Below are 19047 nucleotides of genomic sequence, written 5' to 3'. Positions count from 1 at the left end.
AATGACTGGGGGGCACTCAGACCTCTGCCAAAGCTGAGATTTACTTGTCCTCAGCTGATATGAAGTGCAGATGGGGGTGCTGTTTATTGCCATTCTGCCAAAGTACAAATAACACTGAAGTCAATATAATAATCACATTATCATATTTCACTGAAATACATATATGTGTTTGTGAAATATCCTGCTATCGATTAAAACAGACAAACAATCAAACAGAGCTGAAACAATACCTCCTTTATTACACCCCGTTGGTGGAGGTAAAAAAAGTGGTGATCTCTAATTAAACATAACACAGCAAATGTATAGTTATAGTCTGAAACATCAGAGCAGATTGTTACGGGTTACAGGAGACATGGACCTGAGAAGAACGTCATGTTCTTTAATAAAAGAGAACTTGTAAAACAAAGGAATGAAGGAGGGGAGAGAGCAGACACAGAAGTGAGGTGTGAAATTAACAGATTTAGTTTGACTTGTTCCATACTGTAGCAGTTATGGCCCCTTGTTCTCCACCATTGCGTTTCTCTCTCGCCCCTCATTTTCCAACCTGCAGTTGAAGATGTACTGGCCACTTTTCTATTTCTGGAATCAGCTACCCCCCCTCCCACACACACACACACACACCACACACACACACACACACACACACACACACACACACACACACACACACACACACACACACACACACACACACACACACACACACACACACACACACACCTCTCCCTTTGTCCTTCATTTCCACACCATATCAGCTGTTCTTTCTTCCACTACCTCTGCTCCTTTCATGTGTCCACTGAGTGAGATCTAGTCATTCACAGCTGTATTCAATGGGTCTTATCAGTCTGTCTGTTTATCTGGTTGTATTTTTGCAGTCTGACTATCTGCTGAGATGTTGTGTATCTTTGACAAAACACTGGCTTTATCTATTTTAAATTCTGCTGAGGACTTATCTTTGTCAGTAATGCACTCAGTGACTAGACACAGCTAAAGTGAAGCCATGCACTTTGTGTGACCCTTAGGGTCGGCCTGCAGTGCCATTAATTAACTGCAGATCTTCTGTGTTAGCTTATAGGATGTGGATAAAAACATTTATGTTATGTTATAGATATGTTATTTTTGTCAAATTCATTTTTAAGAACCTCTTATTTTTTAAAATGGTTTTAGCTAATTTGATGGGATTGTGGCTGGATCTGTAGCACTGGCTGTCCTGATACGCAGCTGTTCAGCTATGCAGCTGTCCTGGCTGCCTATCTTAGTGCTGTCGGGTTATTTAAAAATTTATCGAGGCATGCAATTGGCTTGCAATCACTCAATCATCTTCAACCGCTTACTCCTCAAACACCGTGGTGGACACCGGTGATCAGGGAAGCTGTACTGCTGTGATGAAAAGGGAGCTGAGCCAAAAGGCAAAGCGCCACACTGGCCTGGGAATGCCTCAGGATCCCCCAGTCAGAGGTGGTCAATGTGGCATGGGAAAGGGATGTCTGGGGTCCCCTATTGGAGCTGTTGCCCGTGTGACCCGAACCCACAAAAGCGGCTGAAGATGAATGAGTGAGTGGGGCAGTGGTGGGCACAGCTATCCAAAAAGTTAGCTTTGATAACCCTTAATCCGCTAACTGAAAAGTTAACTTTAATAAAGCTAAACCAATAAATCCCTAAAACATTTAGCAGAAGTTACAGATGAAAACTAAACCGATAACTTTCAGTATTGACTTCAGTACATGGCAGCTACTGACATAACAATGAGTTAGCGCTGTCTCAGATCGGTCTTCTCTCAGCAAAAGAGACCTGGTGATCAGACAGAAAGGAAAGAGAGAGAGAGAGAGAGAGAGAGAGAGAGAGAGAAAACAGATAATGTCTCTTCACACCATACTGACCTACTGGTCATTTCACTGGAGTCTTGCACAGGCAGACAGTTTTGACTTAAGGTTATAATTTTAAACAAACTAACTGCAGACAATTTAGTTTAGTTAGTTAGTCGAGGACCCCCGACCGCCACCCAGTCCTCTCTGCACCTGACCCCCATGGCCCCCTCTGCAGGTGGTGAACCCACAGGAGGGCGGGCCCACATCGCTCTTTTGGACTGGGCCCAGCCAGGCCCCGTGGGCTGAGGCCTGACCACCAGGCACTCGCTCGCGAGTCCCAACCCCAGGCCTGGCGTCCCGGCTCCGCCATACCGGGCGACGTCTCGGCCCTTGATTTCATACTGGTCATGGGAGCTTCTGAACTGCCCTTACTCTGACCCGTCCACAAGGACCTGTTTGCCAGGTGAGGCCCTACCAGGGGCATGAAGCCCCTGACAACATAGCTCCTAGGATCATCTGGGTATGCAAACTCCCCCACCACAATAAGGTGGCAGTTCGAGGAAGAAATACTTCGAGCATCTCATCAATCCCATTGTCACATCTTCCAAAGAGGAAGCAGAGTCGGGGGAATCAGAGGCGGACTCATCCATTACCCAGGCCGAAGTCAACGAGGTGGTCAGAAAGCTCCTCGGTGGCAAGGCTCCTGGGGTGGATGAAATCCATCTGGAGTACTTTAAGTCTCTGGATGTTGTGAGACTGTCTTGGTTGACACGTCTCTGCAACATCGCATGGCAGTCGGGGACAGTGCCTCTGGATTGGCAGACTGGGATGGTGGTCCCTCTGTTTAAGAAGGGGAACCGGAGGGTATGTTCCAAATACAGGGGGAATCACACTCCTCAGCCTCCCCGGTAAGGTCTATTCCAGAGTACTGGAGAGGAGAATTCGACCGATTGTCAAACATTGGATTCAGGAGGAGCAGTGCAGTTTTCGTCCTGGTAGTGGCACACTGGACCAGCTCTACACCCTCCATCGGGTGCTCAAGGGTTCATGGGAGTTTGCCCAAGTCAAGCCTGTTTCCAGTGCATGTTGGCCTCCACCAGGGCTGCCCTTTGTCACCGGTTCTGTTCATTACCTTTATGGACAGAATTTCTAGGCGCAGTCAGGGTGTAGAGGGGGTCCAGTTTGGGAACCACAGAATCTTGTCTCTGCTGTTTACAGATGATGTGGTTCTGTTGGCTTCATCAAATCAGGACCTTCAGCGTGCACTGGAGCGGTTTGCAGCCGAGTGTGAAGCATCCGGGATGAAAATCAACACTTCCCAATCCGAGGCCATGGGGTCTTGTTCACGAGAGAGGGTCGGATGGAGCATGAGATCAATAGACGGATCGGTGTAGCACCTGCAGTGATGCGGTCACTGTATCGGACCATCGTGGTGAAACGAGAGCTGAGTAGGGGGGCAAAGCTCTCGATTTACCGATCAATCTATGTTCCAACCCTCACCTATGATCATGAGATTTGGCTCATGACCAAAAGAACAAGATCGCGAGTACAAGTGGCCGAGATGAGTTTCCTCCACAGGGTGGCTGGGCGCTCCCTTAGAGATAGGGTGAGGAGCCTGGTCACTCGGTAGGAGCTCGGAGTCGAGCCGCTGCTCCTCCATGTCGAAAGGAGCCAGCTGAGGTGGCATGGGCATCTTTTTTGGATGCCCCCTGGATGCCTCGCTGGACAGGTGTTCTGGGCACATCCCATCGGGAGGAGGCCCCCAGGAAGACCCAGGACACGCTGGAGGGACTACATCTCGCAGCTGGCTTGGGAATGCCTCAGGGTTCCCCCGGAGGAGCTGGGGGAGATGTGTGTGGATCGGGAGGTCTGGGCAGCTTTGCTTGAGCTGCTGCCCCCGTGACCCAACCTCAGATGAAGCAGAAGAAAATGGATGGATGGATGGATGGATGGATGGATAGCTTATAATGCGCCAAATCACAGCAAAAGCCATCTCAAGGCACCTTACATGGAGCAATTCAACATAAAATTTAAATAAATAAATTAAAAATGAATAAAAAATTTAAAATACATAATTAAAAACATAAGAATAAAACAGATTAAAATAAAAACTATTCATAAGAAAGAGAATAAAAATTGGTTTTCAGTCTTGACTTAAAATGTCCATGGACTCCGACTGCCTCACTGTCGACAGACTCATCCACAGGGTGGGTTTCTGTGAAGGCTCTCAGTCATCCAGGTGGTTTCTTGCTCTGACTGGTAGTCAGAGCAAGGTAGTCAGCAAGAAATTTAGCTGAGGAAGCAGCTAAATTTCTTGCTGTGCGATTAGAAGCGAAACGTCCTCGCATCAAGCAACCCAGTCCAGTCAAAGATTCAAGCTTCTCTACCACAGGGTGGGTGCACGATGAGAAAAGGCTCTTTGACCTGCTGACTTCTTATTCACCCTGGGAACACAGAGAAGTCCCACATCCTGCGACCGCAAAGCCAGAGCCGGCACGTAAAGTTCCACCAGATCAGCCAAATCAGATGGTGCCAGTCCATGAACAACTTTATAAGTCAATAACAAAACCTTATAATCTGCTCTCACAGAGACAGCGGAGCCGAGTCTCCAATTCGCCCAGCCTGGCCTCCAAAGCTACGAATAAGCTACACTTATTACAAGTACCGTTACTGCTAAAGGAGGCCGAGGAATAACTAAACATTTCACACCCAGAGCAGAAAAAGTGCGGGAGAGACAGGAGAAGCAGCCATGCTAAATCGGCTAAGAGCTAGTAGCTATGCTAAGCTAGCGGATTCCTAAAAACACGCAAAGTGAATAATGTGTAAATAATTTAGAGGTGATTCAGCAGAAGGAGTGCTTTAGTTAAGGCACGTAAAGATTACACTGTGAAACAAATCGTAATCTAGATAACTAGATCAATCTAACTGCGCAGATTAAACAGCTAACAGATACAGCAAAACACCGCTGTGCTCCGGAACAGGAAGTGATACAATACCGCAGTGAGAGCCAACCACCAGTAGAGGCAAGCAACATATTGATTTATTCTGCCTTACAGAAACCTGGTTACAGCAGGATGAATATGTTAGTTTAAATGAGTCAACCCCCGAGTCACACTAACTGCCAGAATGCTCGTAGCACGGGCCGAGGCGGAGGGTTAGCAGCAATCTTCCATTCCAGCTTATTAATTAATCAAAAACCCAGACAGAGCTTTAATTCATTTGAAAGCTTGACTCTTAGTCTTGTCCATCCAAATTGGAAGTCCCAAAAAACAGTTTATTTGTTGTTATCTATCGTCCTCCTGGTCGTTACTGTGAGTTTCTCTGTGAATTTTCAGACCTTTTGTCTGACTTAGTGCTTAGCTCAGATAAGATAATTATAGTGGGCGATTTTAACATCCACACAAATGCTGAGAATGACAGCCTCAACACTGCATTTAATCTATTATTAGACTCAACTGGCTTTGCTCAAATGTAAATGAGTCCACCCACCACTTTAATCATATCTTAGATCTTGTTCTGACTTATGGTATGGAAATTGAAGACTTAACAGTATTCCCTGAAAACTCCCTTCTGTCTGATCATTTCTTAATAACATTTACATTTACTCTGATGGACTACCCAGCAGTGGGGAATAAGTTTCATTACACTAGAAGTCTTTCAGAAAGTGCTGTAACTAGGTTTAAAGATATGATTCCTTCTTTATGTTCTCTAATGCCATATACCAACACAGTGCAGAGTAGCTACCTAAACTCTGTAAGTGAGATAGAGTATCTCGTCATAGTTTACATCCTCATTGAAGACAACTTTGGATGCTGTAGCTCCTCTGAAAAAGAGAGCTTTAAATCAGAAGTGCCTGACTCCGTGGTATAACTCACAACTCGCAGCTTAAAGCAGATAACCCGTAAGTTGGAGAGGAAATGGCGTCTCACTAATTTAGAAGATCTTCACTTAGCCTGGAAAAAGAGTCTGTTGCTCTATAAAAAAGCCCTCCGTAAAGCTAGGACATCTTACTACTCATCACTAATTGAAGAAAATACGAACAACCCCAGGTTTCTTTTCAGCACTGTAGCCAGGCTGACAAAGAGTCAGAGCTCTATTGAGCCGAGTATTTCTTTAAGTTTAACTAGTAATGACTTCATGACTTTCTTTGCTAATAAAATTTTAACTATTAGAGAAAAAATGACTCATAACCATCCCAAAGATGTATCGTTATCTTTGGATGCTTTCAGTGATGCCGGTATTTGGTTAGACTCTTTCTCTCAGATTGTTCTGTCTGAGTTATTTTCATTAGTTACTTCATCCAAACCATCAACATGTCTATTAGACCCCATTCCTACCAGGCTGCTCAAGGAAGCCCTACCATTATTTAATGCTTCAATCTTAAATATGATCAATCTATCTTTTTAGTTGGCTATGTACCACAGGCTTTTAAGGTGGCAGTAATTAAACCATTACTTAAAAAGCCATCACTTGACCCAGCTATCTTAGCTAATTATAGGCCAATCTCCAACCTTCCTTTTCTCACAAAAAATCTTGAAAGGGTAGTTGTAAAACAGCTAACTGATCATCTGCAGAGGAATGGTCTATTTGAAGAGTTTCAGTCAGGTTTTAGAATTCATCATAGTACAGAAACAGCATTAGTGAAGGTTACAAATGATCTTCTTATGGCCTCAGACAGTGGACTCATCTCTGTGCTTGTTCTGTTAGACCTCAGTGCTGCTTTGATACTGTTGACCATAAAATTTTATTACAGAGATTAGAGCATGCCATAGGTATTAAAGGCTCTACGCTGAGGTGGTTGAATCATATTTATCTAATAGATTACAATTTGTTCATGTAAATGGGGAATGTTCTTCACAGACTAAGGTTAATTATGGAGTTCCACAAGGTTCTGTGCTAGGACCAATTTTATTTACTTTATACATGCTTCACTTAGGCAGTATTATTAGATGGCATTGCTTAAATTTTCATTGTTACGCAGATGATACCCAGCTTATCTATCCATGAAGCCAGAGGACACACACCAATTAGCTAAACTGCAGGATTGTCTTACAGATATAAAGACATGGATGACCTCTATTCCCTGCTTTTAAACTCAGATAAAACTGAAATTATTGTACTTGGCCCCACAATCTTAGAGACATGGTGTCTAAGCAGATCCTTACTCTGGATGGCATTACCCTGACCTCTAGTAATACTGTGAGAAATCTTGGAGTCATTTTTGATCAGGATATGTCATTCAAAGCGCATATTAAACAAATTTGTAGGACTGCTTTTTTGCATTTACGCAATATCTCTAAAATTAGAAAGGTCTTGTCTCAGAGTGATGCTGAAAAACTAATTATGCATTTATTTCCTCTAGGCTGGACTATTGTAATTCATTATTATCAGGTTGTCCTAAAAGTTCCCTGAAAAGCCTTCAGTTAATTCAAAATGCTGCAGCTAGAGTACTAACGGGGGCTAGAAGAAGAGAGCATATCTCACCCATATTGGCCTCTCTTCACTGGCTTCCTGTTAATTCTAGAATAGAATTCAAAATTCTTCTTCTTACTTATAAGGTTTTGAATAATCAGGTCCCATCTTATCTTAGGGACCTCATAGTACCATATCACCCAAATAGGAGCTTCGCTCTCAGACTGCAGGCTTACTTGTAGTTCCTAGGGTTTGTAAGAGTAGAATGGGAGGCAGAGCCTTCAGCTTTCAGGATCCTCTCCTGTGGAACCAGCTCCTAATTCGGATCAGGGAGACAGACACCCTCTCTACTTTTAAGATTAGGCTTAAAACTTTCCTTTTTGCTAAAGCTTATAGTTAGGGCTTGGATCAGGTGACCCTGAACCATCCCTTAGTTATGCTGCTATAGACTTAGACTGCTGGGGGTTCCCATGATGCACTGTTTCTTTTTGCTCTGTATGCACCACTCTGCATTAATCATTAGTGATTGATCTCTGCTCCCCTCCACAGCATGTCTTTTTCTTGGTTCTCTCCCTCAGCCCCAACCAGTCCAGCAGAAGACTGCCCCTCCCTGAGCCTGTTCTGCTGGAGGTTTCTTCCTGTTAAAAGGGAGTTTTCCTTCCCACTGTCGCCAAGTGCTTACTCACAGGGGGTCGTTTGACCGTTGGGATTTTTACGTAATTATTGATGGCCTTGCCTTACAATATAAAGCGCCTTGGGGCAACTGTTTGTTGTGATTTGGCGCTATATAAATAAAACTGATGATGATGATGATGACATGAATGAGCTCACAGCTTTCTCCTCTCCAGGCTGTGGGGCCAATAAGCTGACCAGACTGTGAGACACGCATGTGTCCTGGGTGTCAGTTAATGCTCCACATGATGGACAGACGGTGTTGAAAGTTGCGATCACCTGGTACATGCCATGACGTGCAGAGATCCGTCGCCCTGTCCAATGGGATGGCACATTGCCCGTGGAATGCTGCATCATATGCAGTTTATATGTCGTGGTGGGTGATGCTTTTGTGAGCTGATCCTGGCAGGGGACAGCAGGATTGGAGGATGGTCAGCACAGGCTCCTGTGTGGTTGGTGGTGCACCTGGAGGCATTCCAAAGCTGTTTTTTATTTCTGTTGTGGCAGCTTGGCCATGCTGTATATGTCATGGTATATTCCAGCTGTCGCATCCCAATCAGCTGTGGTGTGTGACAGCACGCTGCGCCTCTGACATGCATCGCCTCACCGTGGGCCAGCAGGACACCGTGTGTACCTGTACGTTGTGTTACAGCTGTGATGATCATAATGTCTCACATACATATGTAACCCATAGGAGGGATGACAATGTATCTGTTAAATTAGGTCAATCATAGTCATTTCAGCCAGTGTTCATCCTCATTCAGCCTGTAGTTGTGAAGGCTGGTTCAGTCGGGATATTCGGCAGGATTCAACGTGGCCCAAACATTTCGTATGGTCCCTTAACGCAGTCCCAATTGTGTTTGAAATCCCGTACAATGAGACTACAGTCAGTGGTACAACTGCATCTCGACCGCTGTTCAATTGGGTTTCCAAAGCAAGCATGATGCGAATGTGGTGTGCATGTGCTATGGTTGAATGGATGTGCCAACTGCTGTGAGAATGCTGTATGAGGTGCTCAAGTGCAGTTTGAATTTGCATTGCCGTCATCCAAATCCTTCTTCGTGTGCCATTCAGCCTCACTCGTGTTAAGTGTGAAGGGGCCAGAAACTCAGACACTCTGACTTCTCACTCAGCTTTTCAAGTGCCGCAATTTGATCCCTATTTTATTCAGATCATCAGTAAAAAAAAATTTGTGTTTATCATATCCAGTATGTCAGCCAAATATTTTCAAAAATTCCTTCCAGATGCAACAAAACAAATTAGGCAAAAACATAACCTTGATCATTGACCATGGGGTTGCCAGAGTCCCACTTTGTTCCTATTTGATACAATGCTTTGTATCCATGTTGGCCAGTACTTACTTAGTGATGCTACTAGGATCCTAAATGTGATGGAGGTTCAACAACACTTTTACCCTTTTACCCTGGCCTGAGCCAATGTATACCACAGGTTGGTCAGTTTATTATTATACACAAAAACCAGACTAATAAAGATAAAATCCTGACACCAGTCTTCTGCTGTCGTTAGAGATCTTAGTCTGTCTACTATCTGTCAAATATGTAGAAAAAATATTTTTGATGTTAAGACAGAAATGTCTCCAGTACTTTTGACCCTTGGCTTTGCAGTAACCCTGTGGTCACTTCTGCCTTTCTGCTGGTAGTGTCACGCGGATATCCCAAGGCAAGGTGAGGTGTGTGTAAAAATAGTGTATTTGTCAGGCATAACAATGATTAACAAGGTTAATTTTGCACAGTGTGCTTCTGATTATGCTGTGAGGTGACAAGGAGCTGCTGGAAAGCTGTCAGAGTGCCGCTGGAACATTGCAGTGCACCTTGACATCATGCCTGATTCCTGTCCTTGCAAATCCCGGCAGATCAAATCAGGGTGACAAGACACAGCTTCTCAAAAATAAATTGGATCTCTGTCTCTGCCCTTGCTGAATTCTAACAAGTTGGCTTTAGCTCCAGTGTAGAGAATAACATTTATACTGACGGAGGTTGTGTACATGCAGCACTCAAATAGGCTTCCTCTTGCAGACATGGATGGAACTAGTGCAGGCAGCAGCTAACCTGATGCACAGCCAAAACATGGACATCCCTGATTTTATTAAAGGCTGCTGTATTTCCCAGAGTACAAAGCCCTGGTCCCACCAAATAATGAATGATGAATAATGAGCCACGCAGCATGTTTTTTTGTTTTTTTTTTGCTACGAGAGGATTTATTCAACTATCGTGGAAGAATAGTGGCTCTGAGAGGCTCTAATGCTGCGTTCACACCGGGCGCGACGTGAGCGACAGCAGCAACAGGTTGCCATGTAATCCCTATGGAATGACGCATTTTGGCACCAAGTCATGCAGCGAGACACGATGGACGCGAATGAAGCGACGCGAGTGAAACGATTTTGAGCGATTGGCGAATTTGTGGCGCGATATTGCGTCACATCACATCACGTTGCCCTCCTCCCCAAGTTGAAAAATCTGAACTTTTTCGTCTCGTCGCGCCGCGATGACCAATCAGGGACTGAATATGTAGTGACGTGGAGATGTCTGGAGTTTGACTGAAGATGTGAACATGTCCTGTACCTGGTAGCAGCCTGTGAGCAGGACTTATGTCTCTTTTGTCCTTTATTTCACAATTATGACAGAGTTTTTGGAGAAAGCAGCAGCCCCGCAGCAGCGGAGAGGAGTTTCTTTTTATTTTTATTTTACGTGCGCACGCGAGCAAATCATCCATGGAGATAATTTTACTTATTAACTACACAGATGTATAATAAAACAAATGGTGACTGGTTTCTAAATACAATTATGACAAAGTTTTTGGGAAAGAGCGAGGAGCAGCCCTGCAGCAAGCAGTGGAGTTTCTTTTTTTTTTTTCTTTTTTACGTGCGTGCGCGAGCGAATCGTCTGTGGAGAATATTTTATTATTTAACTACACAGATGTATAATAAAACAAATTGTGACTGGTTTCTAAACACAATTATGACAGAGTTTTGGGGGGAAGAGCGAGCTGCAGCCCCACAGCAGGCAGCAGAGTTTTTTTTTTTTTAAATTGTTTACATGTGCGCGTGTGAACGGGACAGGAGGTCCTCAAACTGGGTCCCGCAGAGGCGGAAGGACCGCTGAAAGCGGCCGTCATCCAGACGCAGTTCCTGTAGCAAATAATGATACTCCCTGAATTGGGAACGTCTCATGACATTTGTCAGCTTTCCACAACAACTCGCTCCGTGTGATCATGGTCTGTCATGTTAACTTGACTGACAACCGGAGCCGGCGAGCGGAATGGAAGCTCCTCCTATTTGATGATGCACCGGGGTGAATTTTCGCAGCAAAGGCAGAGCGACACACTGGGTGATGGTGGCGCGTCTATCTCCACGCGACCCCCGCGAATTTGTAGCGTCTGATCACGCCCGGTGTGAATGCGGCATTAGAGGCATCATCTTCGGTTAACAAGGCTCATGTCTGAGCGTGGCAATAATTTCAAGATGTTCAAAATTTAGCTCGAACAGCGTGGGGCAGTTTGTGTCTGAGTTACGACAACTAACAAGGATTATAGAGGCGTGTGTGGTGCAGATGAGGCTGATAAAAGCCCATTATTCTAGCACCTGGCAGCTATGCAGGACCTGAGAGGCTATTTTTGGAGGGGCTGCCCACTTGCACACAGAATTCCACCTGCTCTGTACGCCGGATGCTGTATATAAAATAAATGGTAAATGGACTACATTTATAAAGCGCTTTTCCATCTGCATCAGACGCTCAAAGCACTTTACAATTATGCCTCACATTCACCCCAATGTCAGGGTGCTGCCATACTCACTACACACTGGGAGCAATAGGGGATTAAAGGCCTTGCCCAAAGGCCCTTAGTGATTTTCCAGTCAGGCGGGATTTGAACCCATGATCTTCTGGACTCAAGCCCAATACCTTAACCACTACACCATCACCTCCCCTAAAATAATTAAAAAATAATTATTTTTTTGTAGTGGATCATCAGTCATTTTCTGACAAACCTTGGGCGTTGAAAACATCTCTAATTGCTTCTGGAGTCACAGAAGTCTATTTCATCTGGATGCTTTTTTCCACTCTCTCCTGCTCCATGAGGAAAAAAATTTTAGAACAAATTAAAGGCAACTAATTTTAATGTTTTTATAGCTTGGTAAAACAGTACTTGTTCCTTTCTAGCTTTAAAAGTATGTCTATGATAGATTTAATATCTTGTTAATGGATCAGGAGTTTGCTGTGTGTGCACGCACTGACACAATGACTCGTGCACAAAAGGAGCATTTAGGCACAACACCAGCTTGCAAAAGAGTGATTTTGCAGTCAATAATGGACAAACACAAAGTTAAAAATTGGATCACAGTGTCAAAGTGGCTGTGTGTTTAAAGCTGTGAAAGAAATAATGCAGTGAAGCCGAGAGGAGGAGTGCAGAGCTGCCCAGGAACACAGAACAAGAGCATGCAAAAGAACGATTTTGCAGACATAACACAAAGTCAAAAGTTGTATCATGGTGACTGCAATCCCTGGAAGAAATAAATAAATCTTTTTTGGAAGTGATCCACAGTTGCGGCAGCGTGCACTCACTCAGTACAGTGTCTTTTTTGGACTGCATTTTAAAAATGTGACATCTTGAATGGATGCTGTGAACTGAAAACCCACACTTAAAAGGGACCAAGTGTGGGAGGGCTGGAGGTTTGGACCAAACCCATGCCTAAACGTGCACCAACATTGCGTTATCATGGCACAACATGGATCATATGTGGCTTGCTGTGGGATCATATGCGGTGACACGAGCCACTCGAGGCTAGACGGGCTCAAATGACAGGTCATCGTGGCTCACTACAGGCATTTGTGAGGTACAGAGAGGCACATAGAGGCGCCTTAGTAGTGGATACGTGGCGGCTTAAAATGTGGATCATTCTTCAAATAATCGCTGACACACTCATGCGTGGCGCATTATTTATGGCTTATTATTTGGTGGGATGGAGGCTTAAGTCACATTGTTTTTACTAGTTTGGGAGGTCCTGTGACTTATAACTGAAAAATCATACATTTATTGTTGTTGATAATAATTAGAATGACAATTTAAATAGGAAATTCCCAGGAATCAAAACACTAAACTAAATAAACTAATGGTAAATGAAGTAATAATAAAGAATAAATGGCAATAATAAAAAGAAATAAAAACATAAAAACCCCCCAAAAAGCTGACAATACAGGAAAAAAGGTGCAACTTATACTACAGTGTGACTTATGTATGGGGTTTTTCCTCTGGCATAGGCATTTTTAACAGGTGCTACTTATATTCTGGTGTCACTTATACTACTGAAAATACACTACTTTTTTCTTTTTTTTTTAAGGGAATTGCCTCATTCAGCCTGTGAGATTAGAATTTACAAAGATAACCATTTTTTTTTAAAGAGCTTAGTTGTTTTGCACAAGAAGGACTTTGAACATGGACTTGAACTTTGGCAGACGTATTGTTGGGTATTATACCTACTATATGTGGCAGTGAGTTGAAAGCACATCCATGTGAACATACTAAATAACATAAACTGTTGTAAAATAATATGAACCCCTGAGTATAGACATCAGATGTTTTTAGAATTAGGAACAACAAACTCTGTCAAAGGGTTACTCTGGGATTTTTCAACCTGGGCTCTTTAACATGTTTGTCAGGTTCATGTTTTCACTAGGGACAAAAACAGTTTCTTTCACTGTAATATTTAGAATGCAAATGCTTTCACAGGCTGAGCAGTGACACAAAATATTTGTATGGGGCAGTTTGAAATCAACGGTAACCCTCTTCTTGTTGCCACTGAACAGGTGAAAATGTCACTAGTCTGGTGGCACAGGGAGGGTCCCTACAGAGGTAAATGTATGCATGTTACCTCACTTAATACAAAGACATTTTAAAACAACCAATTATATAGTTAACTGCTTACCTTAGCCTCCTGGCTGTTAAGCAGCACTGCTCTTCATTGAGTCATAACTTGTCAATTTGACTGAAACTCAACCGCTAATGACATTTCCCCTATTGAGTGGAGACAAAAGACAGTTTACTAGTGTTTTTGGCTTCCCCCTACAATTACATTGTGTAGAGGATTACCTCATGACAGCGTTTGCATTCCAAATTAATACTGAATTGATTAAAATTATTTTTTCAGTCAACCAAAAACACCAAAAAATAAATAGCAGTGGTTGAAAACTTTCAGAACTCCCTTTAAGACATGTATCAATCAACACTTCTCAACGGCTCATCGTTCCAATGATTGGCACAGTTGCATCTCTCTCTCTCTCTCTCTGATTTACATGATTCATTACAGAGCCTGAAAAATTTAAAGAAAAAGTTTTGTAATTAGCCCTGCGACAGACTGGCGTCCTGTCCTGGGTGTATCCCGCCTCACGCTCTATGACTGCTGGGATAGGCTCCAGCCCCCCGCGACCCTTAATTGGACTAAGCGGTAGAAGATGAATGAATGAATGAGTTTTGTAATTATAGTAAAAGTAAATTTAGAGTTAGCAGTGAACCTAACCTGCACACCTTTTACTGTGGGAGGAAAGCAGAAGTTAAACTAGATGGAATCCACAAAATGGTAATCCCACAAGAACCACATTGACAGACACGCCATCTTTGATGGGAGGTGCCACTGGACCGTTGTCATGCCTTATATTAATAGTCATAATAGAGGTTGTTGGTAAGGTTATACCTGACTTGTGCGAAGTGTCTTGAGGTAACTTTATTGTGATTTGAAGCTATATAAATGAAAAAAAAATTGAAATCAAGTTCATGTGCATGATTGAATATTAACATTTGGTCACTGATAAGTAAAACCAGGCATATAATATTAAAAATGCATTTGAAATTTCAGGGCAGTGAGCTATTTTGGCCAAGAGAAAAAGATGTTTGTGAGAAATACATCTCACTGAGCCAGTTAACATAAAAATATTGGATAAAACAGCAGCAGTCCACTCCAAAATTTACACGTTCTCACTTTAATGCAGTATTTACCTGTCTCGATCCTCGGGACCCAACATACTGCACATTTTCCATTTGCACCTGAACTAATTAATCAGAGCTGAAGCATTCCAGGTTTTATTTTAACCTATTCTTCCTCTAAACACTGGGTCATTATCCTTGGATTTTTATGTTTCAAAATTGTCCAACAATTCTATATTGTGGACAGGACAGGACTGCAGGCAAGCTAATCCTTTATCCATCCCCTCATCTCCACAGCCATGACTTTTAGGATTGTGACTTTGCCTGTTAAGCAGTGAAATGCCTCCAGATTCTCTGAATTGTTGACTGATATAAGCCCTGTAGAGGGACAAATACAAACATCACTTCCGATCTTTGTAACAGAAGATTGTTTTGAAGCATTTCTATAATTTTCTCCCATAATTGTCGACAAACTGGAGCTCATTTGCCCATTTTTTGCTCCTCAAAGATTCAACCTCTCATGGATACTGCATTTGTGCCAAATCAAAATTACAAGCACCGGTTGATGTCACCTGTTTCAAATATCATCATTATGTAATTCAGTTTACCTCATTACTACACTGAAAAAAGTATGCAAACTCCAATACTGAAAGAACATCGGCCAGGAATAAAAAAAGTACACTACAGCAATGCACAAATAACCTAAATTAAAGAGCTGAGAACACAAAAAAACAGTGGGACTAATATCCCATATTACCTTTTACTCTGGAAAATATGGTAACGTCTTCAGGCAACAGAACCTGGGGCTAAACACCAGCATCAGTGGGCCTCATGACCTCCACAGGACTTTGTTCTTTCTTTGTCAGGAACTACCATTTGTTTTATTAAACAAGAAGAGATTCCACATTCGACCACACCCTCGACACACTCTCCATACATGATAGCCTATCATGGCAGTGTGCATCAGTTTAACCCCACATACGTATAACCCATCTAGAAAACCCCTGCAAGGAAATTGCCACAAAAGCCCTATGGCCTGACCTCAGCTCAAAGGCATGTGCATTGATCAACCATAGATTGATATGAGATTTTACAATCTGGCAAGAAATCATCAATCTTGAACTTGGCAGAAGATTGACAAGATAAATTACAGGACAACACTTTCGTAGCTGCACAGGACAAAAATCCTGAACCTCTCTGCAAGCTCCAGGAGGCCACGGCTGATGAGACCGGACTGTAATCCATCACCTTCCTGTTCATGCATTAGAGCCGTGTCCACAGCAGAGCAGACCAATAGACGATTAGCCGCGTAATTAGCCAGGCACCAGCTCAGTGAAGTAAGCAGCATACAGAAACACCATCTCAGCCACAATTAACCAGTAAACTTTAATTAGCATTGTGATTAAAGATAGGGAGGCAGAAATCCTTCAGCAAATTCCTCGGCCTCCCACTCCCTCCAAACTCTGACAGGGGTGTTCGAGTTGAGCTGTGTCTGCGTTTTTCGAAACAAATATGTGTGCAGGCTGGTGGTCTGTCTGGGTTTAAAAGAACACAACTCAGCACTTCACACACACACACACACACACACACAGAGCCTCACGACACAGAGATGGGGTGGAACAGGAATATGGCAAAGGCACTAGGAATTATTGTGTTTCAACCTTAATAATAGCACATCAGTGTGAATTCATTACAACTGTGTTGCTTTTTATTTTATTTATTATTTATTCTTGCTTTTTTTATTTATATTCCCTACTGTAATTTAACGTATTTAACTCCTGGGTCCTTGTGAAACTTAATTTCATATCATGTAATGTGGAAGAATATATGGTATGGCAATAAAAAAAAAATCCTTGAATTCTTGAACAACAATATTTACTGTCAATTCTCATGCTGTTGCTACACAAATGAAAGCATAAGTGGCTCAATGATTCTGCACACACATGCACATATTCAGCAACAAAGTACTTCAACTGTGAGAAACAGAATCAAATAAATAAATAAATAAATTTGGAAAATCACATTGTGTGATTTTTAAATAATTTGCATTTTATTGAATGAAATAAGTACAAACCCTCTCCATCATTATTCTCAGAGCAAACATTGCATCAGTAGTGCTCTTTCTCAGCATGAAATCATATTGCTGCTCACAGATCTTCACCTGTTTTCTAAACCTAGCTTCTACTACTCTTTCCCATAACTTCATGCTGTAGCTGATCAATATTTTACAAAAGCACATTTATCTGTAAACACCAACACATGACACGTCACATTAATGTGTTGGTTTACATAATGAATGCCTGAACCAATCAGTGTTTAGCAGAGGCATATTTTACCCAGAATCCTTTGCGATCTGTCTCTCAGAATTAGTGCATTATTCAACATTAAAAGATATATGTTATATTGTAACTTTGTACAAATGACAGAATTGACATTAATGGAGTTATTCTATCGGTATTAACGTTATTTATAAATCAAAACCATAAGTCAGCACTGCTTTATTTTCCAAGACCTCCGCCTGACCGGAATGTTGTGATTGGGTAGAGAGCTGGGCTTTGTGGCTGCTCTCAGCTGGCTTCTGTGCTGGAAGCCATGTAGTAAACAAGAGCTTCCCGCAGGGAGCAAGATGTTCAAAGACAGAAGTGTGGGCTCATTGTTTGGGTCTGTTGTTGCTTTTGATGCTACCAGAAGCGATTGTGGTGTTAAAACTCCAATTCAGTTTATTAGTAGTTGCAAATGTACCAGAGACAATACTGGAATTTATCGGTTATCTGTAATTTCTGATACATTTTTGGGTGGTTTATTGTTTTATCTTTATCAAAGATAACTTTTCAGTTATCTGATTATCTGTTATCAAAGTTAATTTTTTGGTTATCTGCGCCCACCACTGTGTAAAACATAAATAACCCAGTCATAAGTCCCCATAACCATGTGGGAAGGATTTTTTTTATGAATGTAGCAAAACCTTGTTTCTCTTAAAATACAGTATGTGTGAATTTTCCATATTTAGTGCATTTTTTTTACTACTTTGAGAGGAGCAATTTCAGGTGCATATTATATACCAACAAAACATGGGTTAATTTTTAATAATAATGAATATAGAAATGCATTTCACAGAACTTTCCAAGAAATCAAAGCACAAAACAAATTCCAACAATAAAATAATAAATGTCAATGACAAAAAGTACACTCCAACAATCTACAAAAAGTGCAACATATACACCAGTGTGACTTAAATATGTTTATTTTTTTAATTCAAGAAGCATTTTTTTCTTTTTTTTTGCAGAGTGCATCTTATATTTCAGAGAATACAGTAAAAGAAAAATAAGTTTTGGTTGTCATTTTCTTTCACTTCCAAAGCTGAGGAAGAGTGGCCACCAAGGCCACCACTATTATTTTTCATGTCTAACTTTTCAAATTCTAGCAAACGCCTGCTAGTTTCTCCAATTTACCTAGTTTACCTTGAAATAAAATGGTCCAGAATCAACATCCAGATCCCGATCAGCAACTACATTTAATGGGCTCCTGTGTTGCATAAGACTGAGCTTCCCCCCTTATTTTGTAGAGAGAACCAGAAAATCTTTTTGAGAAATTGATGGAAATATGAAAAATACAATTTTCTTCTTCAAAATGATCCAGAATCTATTGTGAAATACTGAACAGCAGTAACATTTGGAATAATCCACGAATCCAGCCAACTAACAGCTGTAATTTTGAGAGAGGCAATAAACAGTTCAGAGAATGATTAAATTCTCATAAACAATGTCATGTAGACCCAACCCCCCAAAAAAAGCAGCTGGTGAGACAGTTGTGTCTAACATCATAACTGCAGGTGCAATGATTCATGGGAGAATTCATCTCGAAATTTCTTGGTGGGCTATAAATCATCTCTGCTGCAGGACGGCTGAACCCAGTTTTTCTGTTTGTGCTGAAATGTGTGAATGCCCCCGTGCACGTGGATGTGTGTGGCTGTGCATGGCTGTGCGTGCGGTTCATTATTTAAATCTCTCCTGTGGACAAACACGCAGGATGTCTCCTGTTAATTCCACTATGGCTTAGGCCATTGATTTGTGACTGAGCACTGAATCAAATTTAAATTCAACTGACAGAATGTTATTTGTCTCTCTGGCTCTCTCATAGCCTCTCATGCATCACGGTGAGAGTGTGCACGAATTGAGCAAAGCTTAGTTAAAAGTAAGTTGCCCTGTCTGTCTTTCAC

At 42.1% G+C, this 19047-nt stretch overlaps 1 protein-coding gene and 1 long non-coding RNA gene across 4 annotated transcripts in view; both read right to left on the bottom strand.

The window, feature by feature from the left end:
* The window catches only part of schip1 (schwannomin interacting protein 1), a 1140784-nt gene that overhangs the window by 578868 nt on the left and 542869 nt on the right, over positions 1–19047 (bottom strand). The window lies entirely within an intron of this gene.
* On the bottom strand, positions 1991–17746 carry LOC117508508. Its single transcript, XR_004560111.1, has 3 exons — positions 17736–17746; positions 10027–10032; positions 1991–2110 (listed from the first exon to the last, which is right to left on the bottom strand). It is a non-coding gene; the product is annotated as an uncharacterized LOC117508508 (long non-coding RNA).

Source organism: Thalassophryne amazonica, chromosome 4, assembly GCF_902500255.1.
Source record: "Thalassophryne amazonica chromosome 4, fThaAma1.1, whole genome shotgun sequence".
In the NCBI taxonomy this organism is placed as follows: domain Eukaryota; kingdom Metazoa; phylum Chordata; class Actinopteri; order Batrachoidiformes; family Batrachoididae; genus Thalassophryne; species Thalassophryne amazonica.
This window is presented reverse-complemented; position numbering and strand designations above follow the sequence as displayed.